Source organism: Bos taurus, chromosome 8 (genome assembly GCF_002263795.3).
Source record: "Bos taurus isolate L1 Dominette 01449 registration number 42190680 breed Hereford chromosome 8, ARS-UCD2.0, whole genome shotgun sequence".
NCBI classification, from domain to species: domain Eukaryota; kingdom Metazoa; phylum Chordata; class Mammalia; order Artiodactyla; family Bovidae; genus Bos; species Bos taurus.
The window spans coordinates 111,665,890-111,688,548 of NC_037335.1; the positions used below are offsets into that span (position 1 = coordinate 111,665,890).

Sequence of the window (22,659 nt, forward strand, 5' to 3'; positions counted from 1 at the left end):
GTGTGTGCACGCGCGCGCTGTGTGTGTGTGGGGGGGGGTCTTTACCATCAGCGTGTGTGTGTGCTCTGTGTGTGTGTGTGTGCTCATGTGTGTGTGTTCTCTGTGTCTGGGGGGGCGGTATATTTAGACACACGCCCCCCCCCCGGGGGGGGGGGCTGTTCGCAGCCTGACTCGGGTATTCCGCTCTCGTCTATTACATGAAATACGGCACTGCACACGCTGCGCACTGCGCCCCGGAGACCCAGGGGCCTGTGGGCGCCGAGCAGGGAGCGCACAGCGCGCACCCCAAGCCCGCCTGGCTGTGCTGCAGGCTCAATCAACAGTCAGGCGAGAACCCCGGGTTGAGCCACGGCCCCAGCGTGAAGCGCACCTGGCCGGTGACGGGTCCCCCGGACCGGGGCCGGGGGCGGGCGGTGCCCGCGCCGAGCTTAGCGGAGGCGGCCGGAGGGGAGGCGGCGGCCCCGCGCCCCGGGCCCTGCGGATGGCGCTCGGCGGCCCCCGCCCCGGCCCCGTCGCCCCGCGCTGTCAGCTCACTGGTTTGCATCTCCGACTTCAGGCCTGCGAGCTTCCCGTCCGAGGGCACCGCCACTTGTGTCCAGGTGGCAGAATGATTAGCGTGCCGGGGAGCCGCGGCCCCGCGTGCGCGCGCCGCTAGAGCAGGGGCGCGCGGCGACGGTCGGGGCGCGCGCAGAAGCGGGGGAGCCGGTAGTGCTGCAGCAGCTGAGATCTTCTGGGTGAGTCCCCGAGACGGAGGCGGGGTGGCCGCGCCCGCAGCCGGCGGCGAGGCCGGGGAGCCCGGGAATGCCCTGGGATGCGGGCGCGGGGCGCGCGCCTGGACCGCCGGCTTGGCCGCTGGCTCTCCGGGTCCCGCCTGGCCGCTCCCTCCAGGTAAACGCGTCCAGCTCTCCCGGTGGCGTCCGGAGCCTCGGCCCGCTCCCCAAAGTGCAGCAAAGTTCAACTCCTTCGCGAGCTGGCCAACAAAAGGGTCGGGGCTGCTGCTGGCTGGGGGCAACTGCTTCGTCCATTTTCCTGTGCATACGTCTGGAGCGAACATGAACTGTTCAGAGATTATTGTTTTCCGAAATTTACAGCAGCCATTATTCAATGTGTTTAATTAATATTTTCTGAAGCAGTGTATCCAGACCAGTAGAATTAGCAAATGTTGTTTCAATGAAAGCCCAGACATAATTAGTTTTGACTGGTATATATTTTTCCTAGCTGGAAGAAGATTTTAGCTAATTTAACCAGCAACTTACTGGAGATTTTGCAAATCGAACTGAAGTTTCTGTTGATCTGTAGGATCTACAGATAGGAAACAGAAAAATTAGCACAAGTTGATACTTTCAGTGCTCTTCAGAAAAATGGAGACTGTTTTTACAACCAGTCTTCTGAGTTGAGAAATAAGTAGAAAGCCTGCAGGAATTCCGGTTTTCTATTGTCATCACTGACACACACTCCTTATATAATTCTGTGATTGTAGTGCTGCAATATGGGTGTTTTACTATTTAGTTAAATATACTTTCATCTCAGGGAAATCACTGGTAAATAGTTCTATCCTGTTTTCACAATCCCCACTCTCCTTAAAAGGTAAGGTTTTCATTTTGACTGACCTAATTATTTCATCTGCTTTTAAGGTAGAACTTAAGTAGAAATTATCATCATTTAACTGTCTTTTTGTAGTTTCTTAAATATTACAAATCACTTAAGAATTTTATTTTGAGGCTTTTTTTTTTTTACAGAGTTGCTTTACTTCAGCTGTTTGCTTTAGACAATGACAGCGAATATTTGACAAAAAAAAATGCAACTTTTTGGAGGATTATTCCCTCTGTTTAAAACAAAACAATGGCTTTCCAGAAAAGGTGAAAAGAAAAGAAAAGAAAACTACCTTCAATGAATCTAAACCTCCAACATAAGATATTGGAAAACATGTTAACCCTTTATATGCCACTTCCAACTGTTGGCTTCTCACATTTTCCCACTCACACTTGAAGTTTCTGCTTATTCACACTGAGCTTGTTTTTGTAGAACAGGTGAATTTTCCATTTTTATGTCAATGAATATGTATGTATACATATAATACTTTTCTATTTAATTTTTAATTTGCTGGTGTTTTGAATTGAGGCTTTGTTTTTTTAACTTAACCCAAACAATATTAGATACCAAATTATTTCAAAATAAATTAATAAACTCTTAGCTAGACAAAAATGATATTTCTTTTATTTTTCCATTGCTATATTTTATTTTAGAGTTGAGCTGAACCTTCTAAGATTAAAATAATTCCTTTTAGATTTATGATGGGTTGTAACTTTCTTGGGGCAAAATATCAGCTTTTAATTTTTAACCTCAACATGTCTGTTTTCATCCTGACGGGAACACTGGAGTGTTACCTACCACGTTGGTCTCTTTGTGCCTGGCTGCCATTCAGAGGAGAGTCTAGCTCTTTTTTAAGGGCCAAAATTATGTCATATTAGTTTCCACTTGACAGAGTTACTTTATGCCACTCTCTGTCACACTGGTTCTTGGGCATGCTGTCTCTACGGGCTTGGAAAGGGCTAGCCTTCAAAGACAATGAGAGGTCCCAGGGCTGGAAACGTGGTGCTGTGTGCCTAACCGAAAAATGTGGTTTCCAAGAGCATTTTTCTCTTTTCAGTTTAGCTCTAAGGTTGCAGATCAACTTTGGAAAGAAAAGCAGCCTTTTATAGCAAATTTCTTAAGTTCAGTGAGCCAAAATATTAATCTGAAATCAGGCACCTTTGATCCCAAGAGGAAGAGTTGTCTCTGTGCCCAGGGTGGGGGGCATTCCTCAGTGGGTTCCTGGTGATGGGGAATAAAGTGGGGCACCAATATCTTCCCTTTCGAAAAGTTATTGACCTGTTTGTTTACAATTCTGTGCTATGATGTCCCAGGGGTACAGCAATTAATCTCTTCAAAGGTTCTGTTAAGTGCATGGATATATGTGTTTTTAAAATGCCAGTGTGGAAATGTGTGCAGGCTGACCATATTTGAGCCATTGGATTAATATGTATGCCATGTAGACCTCTTTTGGGTGCTCATTAATACAGTTGAAAGGAACTTTATGACAATGTTACGTACTGGCTGCTTCTTTACTGAAGTCTGGCTGCTTAGATGGTGCAATAAAATGGCTTTAAAGAAAATTATCCCAAGATTGTTGCACATTTGCTTGAGATGCTTTCAGGTGTGGGATATTGGACTTGGGTTGCTAAATTAAACAACTCACGGCTTAATCATTTATGGGGTGAGTGGTTCTTTTTAGCACACTGACAAAGATTAAAAAAAATTTTAATTTTATATCAGAGTTTAGTTGATTAACAATGCTGTTAGTTTCAAGTGTGCAGCAAAGTGATTGGTTATACATATGCATATATCTATTCTTTTTCAAATTATTTTCCCATTTAAGTTATTACAGAATATTGAGCAGAGTTCCCTGTGCTATACAGTAGGTCTTTGTTGGTTTTCTATTTTAGATATAGCTGTATGTACAGAGATTTTTATTGGGGGATTTCTAGCTCAGACACTGTTTTGAGTAGTATCTTCATGCCTGGACTCAGTGTATTTTAATGGCAGTCAACAGAATGGTTTCTTATAAGTCAGAATTACCCCCTTGATCACTGGACCCTGAAAGAGATGGTTGCTCCTTAGAGACTGGCTTTAAATCTGGCCCCCTCCCCTCCCTGGTACCCGGACCCACTCGTGCCATCTGAACAGAAGCTGAGAACATAGAGCGTGGTCGCCATGAAACAATGCTAGCCAGACTGGTTGTGGAAATAATCGAGTCTGCAGGGCACCCCATAGAGAGCCATCAAATCGAGTCTGCTCTGGAGCTGTCTGCTGGATGGTGAGCGTTCAGAAATCGATGCTGCATCTGCCAGGGGACCCTCCGGCCCACTGCAACTCCCACCTGCCTAATGCATCCGGGCAAGAGCTTTGCAGAAGCCAGTTTCCTTCAGGATAAATTTAATACGTCTTGAGGGCCAGGCGCAAGCAAATTGATTCTCTCTCTGCGCCAGGAAAACTCATAAACACCCGTAAGAACACAGATTTTCCACAACCTCAGGGTTCAGGGATGCTGTTTCGTGGGAGATCCCAAGCCTACCCTCTTTGTACCTCATGCCAGCATGGCAGTTTTTAATTAGGAAGTTGATTAAAGAGGGCATGGTAGACCACGGATGTATGGTCCTCTGGCATGCTTCCAGCTGTTTGTTGTCTGGGTCGTGCTCATCACCAGTTGCAGGCAAGAGGGGGACTGGTGATGAGGCTGAGGGCGGGAGGACGGAGCTGTCCTGGGGTGAGTGCTCGTGGCAGCTGGCTGTGGCTTCCTCCTTGCAAGCCTTCTCTGCAGACACCCTTGCTGGCCCGTGTGAAAGCAGCGATCCCTGCACTTTGAGCACACGAGTCCGGCCTGCCTTGCACACTGATTCCTCAGTGGCCACTGTGATAGGTCGCAATTTATTTGCATTTTCTGGATTCAAAAATCTGACCTCATGTCGTGGACTTTGGCAAAAACATGGTCCCAGTTCCCGGAAGAGCGCTGTGCTGTTTATCTTTAAGAGTAACTGGTTTTCTTTTCTTTCCTTTCTCTTTCTTTCTTTCTTTTTTGAAAGGGAAGCATCTTTCTTCACTGGCTGTTTTTAGGGCAGTGAGCATCTGATCGGAAGAACAGATGTGGCCCTCGCGTTAGTGTCCCTGTGGCCAGTGGGATGGGGACAAGCGCCACGTGATGAGTGACGCCCTGCCCCTCCCGTGAGCGCTTTGTAGAGCTTCTCTGCCCAGAGCCCAGAGAGGCAGGGAGAGATGACCAAGGATGACCAAGAGATGACCAGGGAGGGGTGACCAAGCGAGCGTGGGCCATGGGCTGGCACCCAGGCCGCTGTGTCCAGGACAGACACTGGCTCAGGGTTCAAGGTCAGGGGAGTGTGTCTCCCTCCATGGGAATTCCAGCTGCTAGGATAGAGATTCTTTTTTGTTCTCTCCTCTCAAGCCCAACTCGCACACTTATGAATTATGTTTAAATTCCGTGTTTTTAAAGTTTCTTAACAGTCTAGTTAGAGTCAGTAACGAGGATGGGCAGTCCAGGGGCTCCTTCACAGTCTTCCCTGGAAGAAAAAAAATCAAAGTCAGTGGTGAAACCTAAACAGACAGCTCCCTAAACTCAGCTCCCCCTTCACTTTCAGCACATTAGTGAGCAATTCACACATCCTGCGTGCATTGAGTACCTACTGTGTACAGACCCAAAAGAGGCAGCAGTGAGACAAATCTCTAACCCACAGTGAGTCAGGATCGTATGGATAAAATCATATATATATTTATGTACATATAAAATAAGTATATATTAATATATAATATGTAGCATGTATTTATAAATATAATTTATATAAAAACTGCAAATAAATTTATATATATTTATATATTTGAATACTTCTGTAAATATAAACATATAGCAATTATGTGTATGTTATATTATACATGTAAAATGTTATATTACATATAGCATACATAATATTTTATATTTATATACTATATATAAATATATACTTAGTCATCACAATTCTTCTATATCTACTTTTTCTTGAATACGTTTTGAATTAGATTAAGCCATTTTTCTTACTTAATAAGAGGAAGATAATCATTGATGTCCATTTCTTAGATGATTAGTACTTCAGGGATCCAGGTGATCATTCTGAAAATTAGCTCTCAACTGCATGGGATTGTATTCCCATTTTTCTCTCTGTAATTGAATATGTGACTTGAGTCTATCCCCTTCTTACGGAATCTGAACTCTGGGTGTGGGAGGGCTCTCGGCGGTTGGCCCTAACTCGTCGTGGTTTGTATCAGTATCTGTGTGGCTGTGAGTGTGCGTCAGTCACCACTCGTGTCGACTCTTTGCGACCCCCTGACTCTAGCCCACTGCCCCCTCGTGATTCGTAGTTACAGCTGAGTGAGTCTTTGCTTGCATAAGAAGGCACAGAACAGGAAACGGATTTTTGTTTTGAGGAAAGAGTGTTGGTAAATGTCAGGTGTCTGTCTTGCAGTTTCTGGGCATTTTAGAGCTGTTGATCCCAGAGACCGGGACCTGAACCCTTGAGGCAGGCCTGGTGAATGCAGATCGCAGCGGGGCAGCGTCGCAGGGCAGCGCCTTCTGACTCGGGTCTGTGACGTCAGCAGTCAGCCCGGACACGGGGAGCTGGGCAGGGCGGCCACGTGGGCACCCACAGGCTCGCTGCTTGGCTGGAGAGACCTGGAGAGAGGAGAGGAGAGAATTCAGGTCAGAACCTGCCTGTGCCTTCAGACCCTCAGATGCCTCACCACGTTCCCAGGGAGGCAGGTCTGACCAACATGCCTGTCTGTTCAGAATTTTAAAACTCGTGTAAAAGGAAAGTTAGATTAGAATTAGAGTTGTATACCCTCTCAGGTCTGGAAATTTAAGTAGCTCAGACCTCAGAAAGCTGCATGTCTGTACTTCCAAAGGGAACTCTGAGACTGCATAGGAGTGAGAAGTGCTGGGGGCTGCTAGATGCTTGTGGAAGCCCTAGTAGGTTCGCTCAGATAAATTTCAGGCCCGTGTGTGACTTGTGCTCTGCTGAGCACGGCACACTTGGTACTGAATTAACACTTGGAATTTTCCACGAACTTTGTGTTATGGATCTCTCACTGTTCTTTGCAATTCTTTCCATAGTCCCGAGAACAAGAATGGAGGCAGTTTCACCGCCCGAATGTTCTTCAGTTAATTTGCCATTACTGTGATTTTGTTAGCTCAAAAACAACCCTTTTCCCTAAGAGACCCACACCCACAGTACAAGCCAAGAAGTGTTGTGTGTGTTCCCCAGGGCCGAGTTAACACACCTGTTTACAACTGGGCTGAGCCACCTGTTCATCTAGTTAATGATCAAAACAGTGTCTGATCAGTGGGGTCAGCTGGATGGGAAGGATGATGAGGTTTGTGAGATTAGATGCGACTTCTCATTTTTAATACGTAGCCTTTCGTGTGTGTTACATTTTGAAGGAGTTAGAAAATACACTCGGCCTGTGATAAATATTCATGGCTGTCAGCATCCAGGGGTCGGAGGCAGAATGTGTCCAAGGCTTTGTTTGACCAGTGATGTTCTATCCTCGGTGCTTTACAGCTTCCAAATTCATATGCAGATGGAGTCATTTGTTTTAGCTTCAGAGGTATTCCTCAATGTGAGGGGTGCTGACTGGGCGATCAGCATTAGCAAAATAGGCCTCTGTGTATATATTACAAAAAACACAAGCTTCAGCACCACATGTCCACAGTCCTCTCCCCGCACAGCCCAGTTCCTCGCCTGCTCCCCGCCAGTCCTCACCCCGTTCTCCCGGATGGGGACGTGCCCACTGGCTGCACAGCAGCATCCGACTTGCTCCTGCCCCTGGGTGTCTAGACAAGCAAGGGAGGACCACTAACAGACCCTTAACTGATGCGCAGGGCTCTCCCAGGGCCAGAAGCTCTGCTCTCGCTGGGTGATGTCAGTTAGACTGCACTTGTCTTACTGGTTTCTGACTAATTCTCCAAGGTATTAAAGATAACCGGTGACACTCAGAAAAGTCTCTTTCCCATTTACTCCTCAGAGGGAATTTTCACCCAATATTATCCATTTTGGTCATCCTTAGTCATCTTTTCCTTTTTTAAAAAAATGTTCCTTTTTACTTTCTCAGTGGGATTTTCCATCCCTAGCTGACTTGGCTGTGACGGTGCTCACACAAAGGCCGCCTCATCCTGGTCCAGCTCCCCCTGTAATTCAGGGGTGACTCTGAGCACACCCTTTCCACTCTCCCTGTCTTGTGTGTGTGCTCAGTCGCTAAGTGTCCGACTCTTTGTGACCCCATGAACTATAGCAAGCCAGTCCGTGGGATTTCCCAGGCAAGAATACTGCAGTGGGTTGCCATTTCCTCCTCCAGGCGATCTCCCTGACCTAGGGATCGAACTCACATCTCCTGCAGTGGCAGGTGGATTTTTTACCGCTAAGCCACCAGAGAAGCCGCCTATGTCTTGGGATCCTTTCTTAAAATGGAAGGTTGAACTTTATCAAGTCTCAGCTCCCTTTTGGTACCAATACTATACATCTCTGTATATGCCGCTCCTGGGCAGGGCCTCCTCCGCAGAGCTGTCAGTGTGCAGTGTAGGGCTTCAGGCTGTGGACCGTGACCCTGCCCAAGGGCAGTGCCTCCTCCTCCTTACCTGGGGTCATATGTAGGGAAGAGCAGGAAGCAAGCCAAGGCCAACAGCTGGATGGTTTAGTGGAGGTCCCATTAGATTGATAGTCTCACCCAGCATGCCTCAGGTCAGTGGAACTGACATGGGATCCATCCAATCAGAGCCTTCTTGGTCGCATGGAGAAGTCACCGGACTGTGTGCGGAACTCAGACATGTGGCTGACAACCAGCTTCCTCTTCAGTTCTTCCCCCTCTTCTCTGTGACTGTGATTTCATCTTGCTTTGGCGAGGATCCCATCACGGTGACGGCACATGGCGAGTCGTCCTGGTGGAGCTCACGCGTCCGCGGGGTGTGCGGGCTCCATCACTCCTGCTCTGCGGTTCTGCACGTGACCCTGGTGTGGCGAGTCCTCTGCACCTGCCACGGTGCGGGCAAATAGAGCGCCCGGGTCAGCATCGAGGGCCCTTGCTGCAGGACACGGCCCCGCTGGCTCTCTGCCTCGCCTTCTTTTCAAGAAGCACTGTTTAGGTAGTAGTAATAGCCCGGCTACACACAGGCTAATAACAGCACATTTTTAGCAGCTAGCATCCATTATCCAATGCATGTCCTACTTCTAGTAGCCTGAAGCACCCAGAGTGACAAACGAGATCCTGTGGGCGCAGATAAACACCAGGTTTTCACCACAGTAGCCAACGGCACGTCCAGCAGTTTAAAAGAGTGGGCTAAATATTGTCCTCAAAATACCCCTGTGAAGTCGAGAAGAGCCATAAGTCCATCGTGGGGGAGGAAATGTGACGGGGACTCACCCCACGGGTGATGCTAGACAGCTCTCCCTGCGCCTGCTGAACCGTGGGCTTCCCCCGGAGTCACAGAAGGCTTTCCAGGTCGCTGTTACCAAGGAGGCTCCTTTGGGAAATTTTAAATGAAGATGTGTTTCATTTAATACAAAACCCGCTCTATCCAGAGCGCAGAACGCATATGCGCTCCGAGCGCTGGGACGTGCTTCTCACTCCAGAGGCAGAGGAGAGGGGGACAGAGCCAAAGGGGGGGGCGTCCACACAGAGTTCAGAAATGCTCAGGACGTCCGCTTTGGCTGCTTCCAGCTCTGAGTCACAGCGGATGGTGTAAACAGGGCCAGCTAGTGAGACCAGCCTTTTAGTTCAGTACTGGGACTTCCCTGGCAACCCAGGGCTTAAGACCTTGCCTTCCAAAAAAAAAAAAAGACCTTGCCTTCCAATGCAGGAGTTGCCGGTTCGATCCCTGGTCGGGAAACTAAGATCCAAAACATAAAACAGGAGCAATATTGTAACAGATCCAACACTTTAAAAAATGGTCCATAGCAAAAACACCTTTTAAAAAAGTTCTGTGTTATATGAGAAACTGACAAAAATATCAGGAAAGCATTCTAATGACTAATCTTAGCTCATATTAACAAATGCACAGCACTGAATGCTTTACTTGAGGATTTTATTTGAAGTTCACAAGAACCTATAGGATTACAGGTACTGGTATTATCTCTATGATTGGAAAAGGCAAAATAATATGCTTATTAAAGTGTTCAGGTTATTATGTATTATATATTAAGCATATATACCATATTGTTTACGAAAATAACCCCCCAAAATGAAAGCTTTTTATTAAACATGAATGTAATTGAAGATTCTCCATATCTATAATTCAGAACTTGTTTGGGCCAACAATCCTAATTTTAAGTAGACTCAGCACTTATTTATAGAATATGATCTAAATATATGACTATCTAGAGGTTTATCATTTCTACTAAATGATTAACTAAAGTCTTATGACATTCAAAAATAATTCCACGAGGTGTTTTATAAAATAGTTAAAAGACATCTAACAAAATAACAGGAATAGTTATTTCTTCTTTGCTCTGGAAATCTCTATGTTTGAGTGAGGATTTTTCTTTTTTCCACAGGGAAAGGTATGTTACAGATAAATTATAATGAGTCCTTTAACAGGGTAAGGGTTGTAACCCAAACATGTTCATAAAAATTATGAAGCCATGCAATTCAGGATTCATTATGTCTTTCAAATTAGTAATACCTGCTCCTCTATGTTGAGATCAACTTTGAGCATGACTCATTCTTAGAGTGAAAAACACACAGCGTTCTCCCTCCCGTTCCTGCAGCAGAGGATGGTGTGGAGCCATGAGCCCACCCTTTGAATCTCTCCTGTGAACCCATCCTCCTTGTTCCAGAGGTTCTCTGAGCTCCAGCAGTACCTCAAATAGAGTCTCTTCCTACATAGGCTCTTGGAGGAAAGACATTCAGCCTTCCTCTTATACTCTTGCAAAATTTTTCAAAAAATAGTTATTTCAAACTAGTTTATGAACTGATGCCACACTTCTCTGAAGCCTTCGGGATGTCCAGTTTGTCATCTGCTCTCAGGCCCTGCTGAAATGGGGCAGACAGCTGCCCAGTGAGCTGCAGGCCCTCCAGAGGGCCCATCCCGGAGTCTCCGCCCCCAATGAGGGGGCTAGGCAGGAGTGTTCAGGGAGCTCCTTCCCAGGACCTGTGGACCTTGGATCTCTCTCTGCTTCCAAAGTTTCGTTTCTAGACCAACTGAGATTTTCATAAGATGTGCTAGATGTCACTAGTTTATTATTATTATTATAAACATGGCATTACTGAGCCAACCACTGAAATAATAAACTAGTCAACAAGCAGCTACTCCCCTTCTTCACTGATGCCTTAGTGGCTGTGGGTGTAGAACCTGTGTCTTATCACTTACGTGTGTATGTTCTGAAAAGGAAAGGGAGTAATTTCTCAGGCACTGAGTTCATGCGATCCCATGCTTTTGATTTCGCTGCGCCCCACGCCCCGGGCACCCACAACGTGTGTTTTCCCTGCTTCGTCCGTTCTTTTCCAACAAGGCACCGCGACCAGCAGCTCACCGGCCGTGTGGTGAGGAGGTGCGCTCCTCTCTCCTGCCCTTCCCCAGCTTGGTCCTCTTCCCCTCACCCCCTTTCTGACCAGAACCTCTCATGCCTCCATTTCTCAGGGTCCGGGCTCTCCTGATGGGCTCGCCACAGGGTACAGGTGAGACAGCCACGTGCGGTGGTGTTCCTTGCACACCGAGGTGCAACGAACATGGTCTCGTCAGCTCGTGTTTGTCTCCGTTCTACCTAAAAATAGGAAGAACGGACAATGGGATGAAACTATCTGAAAAGCCGCCTGTGCTCTGTTGTTTCAGTCGTGTCCAGTTCTTTGTGACCCTGTGGACTGTAACCTGCTAGGCTCCTCTGTCCATGGGGTTCTCCAGGCAGGAATCCTGGAGAGGGTTGCCATGCCCTCCCCCAGGGAAAAGCTACCTTAGAAAACCTCAGAAGTGCTGTATTCTTATGCAGGGAGAGTAAATTGTGGTCTGTCCTTTGTTGGTCAGAGAGAGGACCCAACCAGGTTAGAAAGCCAAGGAAGAAGCGGTGGAAATGCAAGCAGTGTGGACCAAAGCTAAGTGGGGGCAGAGAGAGGGGAGGAGGCGCGAGGAGGCGCAAGTCGGCGCTGGTGACCCGATGGGACGGGCTTCACGCGCTGAGGCCCGTTAGCTCCGCCCCTTCCGCAAACTCTCTCCATCTCAGCCAGTGGTCCGGAATTGCACTCCCATCACTGCCAGCCACAAGCCCGAGCTTCACCCGAGCAGCGTGGTCTCACATACACGGTTGGAACCTCAGTACTCGTGTCCCAGCCCCGCGGCTCACGCGTGTCCCAGGCTAAGGCACGGAGTCACCGCAGGACCTCAGGATGGTGAGGAAGTGCAGTCAGCACACCCCAGTAATGGCTTGAAGCCGCTGCACACACGGTCACTGGTGTTCCTGACTGGCCCAGCAATCCCAGGGCAGAGAGTCAGCTCCTTGGGTGGAGTATGCCTGTTCTCAAATCCTGAATAGCAAGTGTCTTAAGGGAGATCGCAGGTTCGAAGCACAGAAGGCATGCAGCGTGTTTACTTGTACTGAGCTTCTCGTGGGTGCGGACACGGGGCTCACTAGGCCTCCCCGTGTGCTCCTGCTCCCCTGACCAGGGTCAGACCCGCAGGCAGGGAGGGGCTGGGGGCCGGCCTTGTCTGAGCACCCTCGGCTCCAGGGCGCACGTTCACATCAACCTCGTCCTGCGCGGTTCCCGCCGCCTCCCCAGACCCGCCTGAGGCCCGCGGCCCTGAGCCTCTCGCGTCCTCTGCCCCTTTTCTGTTACATCAGCGGAGTTGGAGAGGCTTTATTAGAAGAGGCAGGACAGCTACCTGATCTGGGCTGCGGGCCCCGTCCCTGTCTGGACGCATCAGCACCGACGCACAGGGTGGACACAGCGTGTGTGAGAGGTGTGCTGCACGTCTGTGGGCTCACGCTCCGTCGGCCAGGATTTACCCGCAGCCTCCTTTTGATCAAAGTCATAAGGTCCTCACCCGTCATCTGCAGGCTTGAAACCGGATCCCTCTGGTCCTGTTCAGATCAGACCCGGGTGTGGCGGCGGCGAAGCAGAGATGAGCTGGGCCGGGAGAGGAGCTGCAGCGTTTCTGTGTTTAACCCAGGGGGATAGTGCGTCCATAGACCGCAGGCCTTTGTAGGAGGTTCCTTCTGTTTTCTTATTCGCTCACTCTCGCCTATTGGTAGAGGACGTCTCCTGGAAGCTCCCTTCCATCTGAAAGCTGTTCACATAATTATTCTCTCACCCCTTTCTTGAACCACCTCTGTATTCGATTAGGTGTTGCGGTTGTAAGTAAATAAATCAAAACTCCTGTCTGTTCTCAGGAATTTTATAGACCAATAGGGAAGAAAATACAAATTTATAAATGACTCCAGTGTGATGTAAAATTTGATACAAATGGTAAGGAACCACAAATTACATGTTACGATTTTCTCAAAGAAGAGGGGGACTGTGTCAACAGGGCTAGAGTGGGATAACGTGAAGAAGGTAGTATCGGAGACAGTCCTCGAAAGGAAAGGAAATCTCAGCAGATAATTATAGGAGAGGGGAAAATTCAGGCAGGGAAATAAGGTGAGGAGATCGCCTGGGAAAGACACACGTGGCTTTGCCGACAGATGACTTGGAGGCTGCTGCTTGCGCAGAGGAGAGACCTGAAGCCAGGTGGGGCCGTCCCGGAGGGCCGTGCTTCCCAAGAGTCTTCCTGCGCTGAGATTATGACTTTGTTCTGCAGATAATGGGGGAATTACTGGAGGGTTTTGTGTGGTTGAGTGACAAGGCCAGCGCTATTCTCCGGGATAATTAATCTGGCAGCCAATCAGTGGCTACTTCCTGCCAATTCTGTCTCGGAAATAGCTCTCCCAACTGTTTCTTGCCTTCCATTCCTTGCACCGCTCTTGCGGAGTAGACTGGCATTATCTTCCTCCTGGACTCACAGTCCCCTCCGAGGCTGCTTGCCCAGCCCCACACGTGTGCTCACTCACGCTTGTAAATGCAGCTACGTTCCGCTTTTAGACGAATTATTCCAAAGTTCAGCTTTGGCATTTTCATGCTTACAAAGCACCAGGGGCTTCCTATTTCCTCCAGGATTAAGCCCAAACACTCAGCTACCATCTGAGGCCATTCCCTGCCCCTTCTCAAGTCTGCCTTCCAGCCCAGGGCCTGTCCTCGTCGGTTGGGTATCTTCAGGGCGGTGAGGAGTTGACTCTTCCCCAGCCCCCTTCCAACTGTTCTGTTTGTTCCTGGTGTCCACGCAGGCACACTCTGTCCACCCATCAAAGGCTGATTCTCAGGCTCCCTTTCCTCAAGTCCTTCCTGTTTCTCCCAGAGGAAGTCCAGCCCTCTCCCACTTTACAGCCTTGATCTTCATAGGCTTCCCACTTCCTCTCCGGTATGGACAGCTATTTAAGTCACAGTTCAGCCTCCCCTGTGAGCCTCTGAACGCTGCCCTTCAAGCCCATCTTCCTACCGGAACACTGGACATCGCTGGTGCTCAGCAAGCCTGCTGGCGGACGAGAGGCTGGTGGGGAGACCTGGGGCACAGCACCGTCTTTACTGCTCTTAGTTCAGCTCAGTTGCTCAGTTGTGTCCGACTCTTTTCGACTCCATGAACCGCAGCACCCCAGGCCTCCCTGTCCATCAGCAACTCCTGGAGTTCACCCAAACCCATGTCCATTGAGTTGGTGATGCCATCGAACCATCTCATCCTCTGTCTTCCCCTTCTCCTCCTGCCTTCAATCTTTCCCAGCATCAGGGTCTTTTCAAAGGAATCAGCTCTTTATATCAGGTGGCCAAAGTACTGGAGTTTCAGCTTCAACATCAGTCCTTCCAGTGAACACCCAGGACCGATCTCCTTCAGAATGGACTGGTTGGATCTCCTTGCAGTCAAAGGGACTCTCAAGAGTCTTCTCCAACACCACAGTTCAAAAGCATCAATTCTTCCGCACTCAGCTTTCTTTATAGTCCAACTCTCACATCCATACATGACCACTGGAAAAACCATAGCCTTGACTAGATGGACCTTTGTTGGCAAAGTAATGTCTCTGCTCTTTAATATGCTGTCTAGGTTGGGGCTTCCCTGGTGGCTCAGATGGTAAAGCGTCTGCCTACAATATGGGAGACCTGGGTTCGATTCCTGAGTCAGGAAGATCCCCAGGAGAAGGAAATGGCAACCTACTCCAGTATTCTTGCCTGGAAAATCCCATGGACTGAGGAGCCTGGTGGGCTACAGGAGTCACAAAGAGTTGCACATGACTGAGCAACTTCACTTTCTTTCTTTCTTTCTTTCTAGGTTGGTCATAACTTTCCTTCCAAGGAGTAAGTGTCTTTTAATTTCATGGCTGCAATCATCATCTGCAGTGATTTGGGAGCCCCCCAAAATAAAGTCAGCCACTGTTTCCACTGTTTCCCCATCTATTTGCCATGAAGTGATGGGACCAGATGCCATGATCTTCGTTTTCTGAATGTTGAGCTTTAAGCTAACTTATTGCTCTCAGAGTGATCACTATTCCATCTTTTGTGGGGACCTTGCTGGACCAGAAGTCCCAGATTTCTGCCCTGATTCAGTGTAGAGCTATTTATGCCAGGAGTGGCAACCACCTCACTCTGGTCTGCATCACTACATTGTGACCTTGAACTTTGGGACAGGTGTGTTGTCACTGCAGGGAAGTTCGTTCACAAGGTGCTTAGGACATGTGGATGGGCCAGCGTGCCCTGACTTTCCCTGAATCACTAGGAGACTTCCTATGAAAAGGATACCTCTGAACTCCCTGAAGAAAAATTTCATGAGCTAGGTCTACAGACTCCTATTGAAAACCTTAGCCGTCCACACACTTTATTTTCCTTCATCTACTTATTCAATATAAGTGTGTTCCCATTCGGACCATTTGATACCTCTTAAAAAATAAATAGTTGTGTATCTGCCACTTGAGTTCAAGCTGTTGAGAAGGACCCTCGAAAACCCAAACTCCTAACGCTTATTCACAGCGATCGATGCTAGTGCCAGGAGGGAAGTGGAATTGAGCTCCTGGAAAGGAAGAGCCCTTCCTTTTCCTGAATTTATCCTCCACCAGTGCAGGGTCTAGGATGGACAGAGGAGGAGTTAGGGGCTCAGAATCCCAGGAGCTGTGTGCCCTGAGAGAGTGCTCCCCAGCAGGGGAGCAGGGGAGCCTCTGACCTTTCTGTCTAGGCTCTGAAATGTCACCATTCTGATCCTGAGAAGGAGGAGCCTGGAAGTTAAGTGGGGCACACTCATGCCAGGCCCGTGAATGCTGGCATTTCTCATGCTGGGTCATCATGGAGAAACCCGCTGGATGCCTGGACCAGCTCTGTCTGCAAAAGTGACCTTAGGATGGAGCAGTCTCAGTGACGCATCTGCACCTACGACAGTAGGAATCCTCTGTGCTGTGTAATTCTAGGACCAAAAATTTGGTTTAGTAATTTAAATAGTGTGTGAAGGTATTAGTCATTCAGTCAGGTCTGACTGTTTTGTGATGCCAGGGACTGTATCCCACTAAGCTCCTCTGTCCATGGACTTCTGTAGGCAAGAATACAGGGGTGGGTTGCCATTTCTTTGGGGATCTTCCTGACCCAAGGATTGAACCCGGGTCTCCTGTATTGCAGGTGGACTCTTTACTGTCTTGTACTGAAGTGGGTAACAATCCTTTCTCCAGGGGATCTTCCCCACCCAGGGATCAAACCCGAGTCTCTCACATTTCAGGCAGATTCTTTACTGTCTGAGCCAGCAGGGAAGCCCAGTAAACAGCGTGGCTGTGCTGAATTAAACTTACCCAGGGCAAGTAGCCGTGTAGGCATTGAACTTTGTTTCTATGTGTTTTAACCAAAAGCTGGTTTGAGGAGTCCATTTCACCATCTGAGGTGGGAGAAGCCGAACCTGTGCGGTCCCCGTGGGTGAGGTGTGCCCGGGGCGACACCCTCTGCCCGTGCTGTTTGCCCAGAACTTGCAGAGTCCTTTCCTGTCACTGCTGGGCTCCGCTGAAACGGTGGTGGTTTTATAAATGGGGCAGGGGTGTGTTGTGTAGCGGCACAACCTTCGTAACTGAGCCCGTCTCATCTCCGAAGCAGGTCTGAGTTCCCAGTGACACAGACTGAGTCCGCCCAGCCTCTCAGATGACCCGCAGTGCAGGTGCCAAGCGGGAACTGGCTCCGTGGCACTTCCTCAGCAGGAGTGGGATGAATGGATTAAACGATGAAGAAGGAGAAGAAAAACAGTAGCGAGTGCTTTGCGTTAAGTACACGTGACGAGGATGGGGAAGATCAGTAGTGCAGAAGCACAGATGCGGCGCCCGGTGCGGGCCAGGAGGTGAGGTGCAAGGCAGCACCCTCTTTCCAAAGTTCAGGCAAGGGTCCTCCTGCGCTGACCTGCTTCATGCTTGGGACCTGGCCTTCCCTTCCTGGGGCTGTCTGAACCGCGCGCCAGCTGATACCCAGGACACCTAGCTTCTCAGGGGACATGTTAGTGGACGTGTTCATTTCCCACCCAAAACTGGAGTGTGTCTCCTCGAGAAAGTGCGTTATGCCTCAAGGGTGTCACTCCCACCATATGGGTTTTCAGGCACCTCACACACGTGAAAGGCGCTCAGCAGATTCTTGTCTGGGGATGAGACTGGGGTGCAGACAACGCATGTTGTTAACAGGTTTTAAATCCAGTATGACCACGACCTCTTGGTGTCTTTTTTTGCTTTCTGCTTCCATGTAATTCTAACTCAAAGTTCTGTTCTTGAACAAAAGAGTCTTCGAGAGACCCTGCAAAGTATGCAGAAGTATAAAGAAGAAAGCCTGTCATAACTGCGTGCACCAAGCCTGTGTGAGCGGGGGTCCCTGGTGTGGTTCACTGTGCGGCGGCTCCTCTGTGGGCGGCAGGGTTTGGGGGCGATTCTTGAGTGGGAGATCTAGTCTCCCACTCTGTTCTCCTGGGAAGGAAAGTGGCAAATATTGTTTCAGTTGACGACGGTGTTTATTACTCACACAGCCCTGAGCTGTGGTCACTTCCTGACAAGCTGGCTTGTGTTTTGGTTCGTTTTATCTTCATTCAAGATTTTAGAATTTTTGTTGCTTTTTCAGAGTTTTTATTGGAGTATAGTTGCTTCAGGGCATTGTGTTAGTTTCCACCGTACAGCAAAGTGAGCCAGGTGTTGCTTCTTTAAGATTTCCTTCTGGTTTAGGAAACCGCAGGAGCAGGTTCCCATTAATTGTCTGTTTTATACAAAGTATCAGTAGTGCGTACATGTCAATCCCCGTCCGCATTCATCCCATCCCTTCTTCCCTGTCTTGCTGTCCATACCTTTATTCTCTACACCTGTGTCTCTATTTTCTGCTTGGCAAGTAGGTTTTATCTGTACCATTTTTTCTAGATTCTACATATAAGCAATGTTTATGATATTTGTTTTCTCTTTCTGACTTACTTCACTGTGTATGACAGTCTCTAGGTCCAGCCACATCTCTGGACAGTTTTATTCTTTTTCATGGTTGAGTTATATTCCATTGTACACATGTACCACATCTTCCTTTTATCGATTCCTGTTGATGGACATGTAGGTTCTTCCAGGTTCTGGCCCTTGTAAATAGTGCTGCCGTGAACACTGGGGTGCACGTGTCTTTTTGAGTTACTGTTTCCTCCATGTACACGCCCAGGAGTGGGATTGCTGGGTCACATGGTTCCGTTTTCAGTTTTTTGAGAGGCGCCTGTACTGTTCTCCATGTGGCTGCAGAAGTTTACATCCCCACCCACAGTGTGGGAGGGTCTCTCTTCTCCACACCCTCTCCAGCGTTTATTGTTTATAGATTTTTTTGATGATGGCCATTCTGACTGGTGTGACACGGTACCTGTAGGATGCTTGGCTGGCCCAGTGAGAATTGCTGAGAACTGTGCTGATTCGGGCCAGACACCACCCAGGTGTTCTTTCGGCTGAAACAAATCTGTGAGCCTGCTGACCACACTGCAGGGATGGGATCCCCCCTCCTGGCCCCAGCCTCACTAAAGTGGGTCTTCCTTCAGAAATAGGGGCACTTGATTTTCAAATTTTGACTATGGTGCTTTTCAACACCTTTTGGTAAACAAAAGTCATGTTGATGGGAATTTACTGAGGCCCTAATCTGTGCTGAAGGTGGTGCTGGGTAATTTGAGGATGTGAAGGAAGAACTGGCCGTGATGAGTGAATGAAAAAAGAAGGTGCCCCAGTGGGGGAGCGTGAGTTACCAGCTTTGCCCAGTGAGAGCGGAGCAATCATATTCCTGCCAGTCTCGCTTCCCTCGTCCACTTTCCTGACAAACCATTTAACGTCTCCACCTACAAAATGGAGCATTACATAAAGACATCATGTCCATCAAGGGTCCTGGGAGAATAAAATAAGATTATGTTCGTGAAATGTGAGTTTCACACACTCTGCTACCATGATGATGGTCTTAGTTTTCCTTTTTTTAATCATTTTAAAACTAAAGTTACAGATGGAAACTGACTGCTTCCTCTCTGGCACGTAGTAGATGCTGAGTGAATGCAAGTTGAATAGTTTATTGAATGAAAACACAGACATGTCCTGTCCCAAAAGGGACTCCGATGATGATGGAGGGGCGTTCAGAAGCAGCCCCTAGTCAAGACATGTCCTGTCCCAAAAGGGACTCCGATGATGATGCAGGGGCGTTCAGAAGCAGCCCCTAGTCAAGACATGTCCTGTCCCAAAAGGGACTCTGATGATGATGGAGGGGCGTTCAGAAGCAGCCCCTAGTCAAGACATGTCCTGTCCCAAAAGGGACTCCGATGATGATGGAGGGGCGTTCAGAAGCAGCCCCTAGTCAAGACATGTCCTGTCCCAAAAGGGACTCCGATGACGATGGAGGGGCGTTCAGAAGCAGCCCCTGGTCAGGGCGTTTTTGCCCTTGCATTCAGAGTCCTGCTCGTAAAGCCGTCAGCTGGCCCTTCTCTCAAGGACCTTGTTCACATGTCCGATGATTGCATAGTGCAGTGTCTGTAATCTGATTAATCATTTGGGTTTCTGCAACGTGTTGGATGAGACAAAAGAGCCCATTTACATTCTCCACAAGCTACAGGTATTTGATGAGGTTTCCCCTTTGTGTTGGGTCCCTGCCGTGTGAGCACACAGCGCTGTCTGCCTGCCCAGGGTCGGAGGGAGCGCCTTGTTCGCTGCGAGCAGACAGACGCCAGCACACTCAGTGTGGGATGGGCGGTGAGCGCTGACGTCTCTGGAGTCTGAAGTCTAGCAGCCCCTCCTCCTCTCAAAGGAAGAGGGTCCCACGTTGCCAGAGCTCACCTTTTATAGACAAACAGAAGCACATGAAGGAACAAACCAAGCCCGAGTCTGAGCATTTGTTTTACCAATTTGTGCAAAACAGTCTGAATATTTAGACAACACTTCCTGACTAATCAGCTCATGATTCACTCACTTATTTGATCTGCCTAAAATTTCACCCTCAGGTCTGGCTGAGTACCTGTTCACAGAATTAGTCTGTTTCATTGTTTTATATTTGTGACAATATTGATGCATCAGTTTATTTTCCTGCATTTGCGTATGTGTTTTCTGCAGTAGTTATGAAACGTGCCATTGTTAATGTTCTTTAAGGATAATTGATGGAAGCAGTTTTAACTCGTTATGAATAGAAATTTGGGGTAGACAAAGGACTTTTTGTGAGCCTGACTTTTATAAGATGTCAAGACATTTTTCTTTGTTTTTGTGTCAGCATGGTTTAGTTCAGGGCCTGGACCATAATGTATATGTAAAAGCTTTTGTTTGATCCTAGTCACAAAACTGAAAATCTGGGCAGTATGGGGGATTTACATGATATTCCCATATTTAAGCATTCGGTTTAAAAAACCTTCTAGAACAGCTACCCTCACCAGCCTTCAGTTGTGCTTTATCCTCTGATACACCTGGCTGTTGGGAGTGGAGCTTAGCACGGAATAGGGTTCAGAAGTGTGAGTTAAGTGATGAGAAAATAGACGTGTCTACCCACATATGTGAAATGGGACGGATCAGAGTTCAAAAGGAGCCTTCAACTTGTCTGTTTCGAATAAAGTTTCCTTATATAGAGAGAAAATGAGACAAAGAGGAAGGAAAAAAGGCAGAGACATGGGCGGGCAGAGACTCGGAAACAGAGAAGAGGGAAAAGTCAAGTGAGATGAAATGCAGAGGGCAGAAAAGGAACGTGTGGAGTCAGGAAGAAAGGCGTCGGAGCTGGCCTGCGGAAGGCGGGCGGGGTGTGGGCTCAGGTAGACCCAGGTTCCCCTGTTGCTTTGAGCAGGGTGGGAAGACGGGATCGGTGCCCGGCCAGGTCCTGCCGCTGTGGCCAGTTCCTCCAGGAGGAACAGGGCTCTGCTGTCATTCCCGGAGCAGAAGGCCTGACCTGGGGCTGAAGGTCCCTGCCCTGCGTTCTGCTGACATCCGCAGATGTGCTGACACCCACAGATGTGCTGACATCCGCAGATGTATCATCCACTGCTCTGGGCTCTTTGTGAATAAAAGCAACTTGTAGAACATGTCTCCCTCCGGGAGAACACCCAACGCTCTCCCCACCTACCAGTGAGCTTAGAACCCGGAAGGAACAGTTGATAAGATTCTTTTAACTCATCGCCTTACTGAGGACAGACTACCTACCTCATTGTTTTTGGAAAGATGTGCTTTGTTTACGGTGTACTGTTCACCCTGGGAGATGCCACCGTGTACGTATCTGGGAGAAACACAGGCCCCTCACTGAGGATGCAGAGAGAGAGGTCTGGGTAAAGTTGTGTGTCATTAGATTCCAACAGGACTGGCTTATGGAGAACTTCGTGTTGTCTAAAACTGACTATACTGGGGGTTGACTATTAGAAGTATTATACTGCCCTGCATAAGTAGTTCCTTATGAAACAAGGAAGTTAGGGATATTTAGATTACAGGGTCATGTCAGATGTTCTAGAATAAAAAATACAGAGTCCAGAGGCAGTCAGAAACTAAACATCTCTAATCACATAAACTTCAAACTGTGTATTTTGAATATTTTATGTATTGTTCGCATGTTTGAAACCCACCATATCAATTTTACCCTCAGTGGCTTGCAAATAATTATTATACACAAAGAAGTGTTTATGTAAAATAATTTGAATTTCTGAGTGAATTTAATTTCCTTTTATGTTGTGTCTTGATGTAAAACCATACTGATCATTCTAGTGTTTCAAAATAATAAACTGACTTCAGGCCAGGTTAAACGGCTTGGGAATCTCTCCAAAGTCATTGACATACCAAACAATATTGATTTTTTTCCTTTGCTTTAAGCTTAATTAAAAGGATGCAATACATCAGCAAGCTGGTAGAGAAGCATCCAGAGCCAAAGTCTGATTGAGAAATCTGACCAGTGAAAGGTTGCAATGGCTGGAAGAAGATTGTGATGAGACTGGATGTTTTAGAAAAAAAAAATCTTGAATGAAGCTCTCCTCCAGTCAGTGTGTATGGGGGACTCTCACACTTCGTTTTAAAGAGTGGGTGAGTCAGCATCAAACGGAGCTGAAGAAAAACAGATGATTAACTATTCGGATGTTTGAAGTTTTCAGTTTCACTGATAATTGTGCTTTTATCTGAAAGGAAGAAACGCGGTCGTATATTGTTTACTTGGTGAGCACCGAGCCCTGCAGTGGGTGCCCCTGGAGCCCCGTCTTGAATGCAAGGGTCCCCGCACCCTGAGCCAGCCCACCCCGCCTCCTCCTCCCCCGGGGCGCGAGCCCTCCGATCGCTGCCGCGCCCGCAGATCCGGGCTCCGCTCCGCCCTGGTCCACAGCCCTGACCGTGAGCCCGGGGCGTGGCCGCAGTGCGCGGGGCCGCTCCGGGAGCCTGTGGCCTCATCTGTGCCCTGCTTGGGGCGGGGCGGGGGGGGACGCCCGCACATCCATGGCGACTGTGCCTGGGTCAGATGCACTGTGTCGGGCCCTTCGAGACGAGCCTAGTGACCACGTCATGCCCCCTTGAGTAGGCTCGGGGTTCTCACGGCCGGAGAAGAGGCGCCGCACCCTACAAGCCGCGGTGCTGT

General features: G+C 48.4%; 1 protein-coding gene across 1 annotated transcript in view; it reads left to right on the forward strand.

The window, feature by feature from the left end:
• Positions 1-494: 494 nt before the first annotated feature.
• The window catches only part of MYT1L (myelin transcription factor 1 like), a 421,026-nt gene continuing 398,861 nt past the window's right edge, over positions 495-22,659 (forward strand). The window contains exon 1 of the mRNA XM_024995855.2: positions 495-734. The gene's annotated coding sequence lies outside the window, so the exon portion shown is untranslated. The remainder of the gene's footprint in view (positions 735-22,659) is intronic.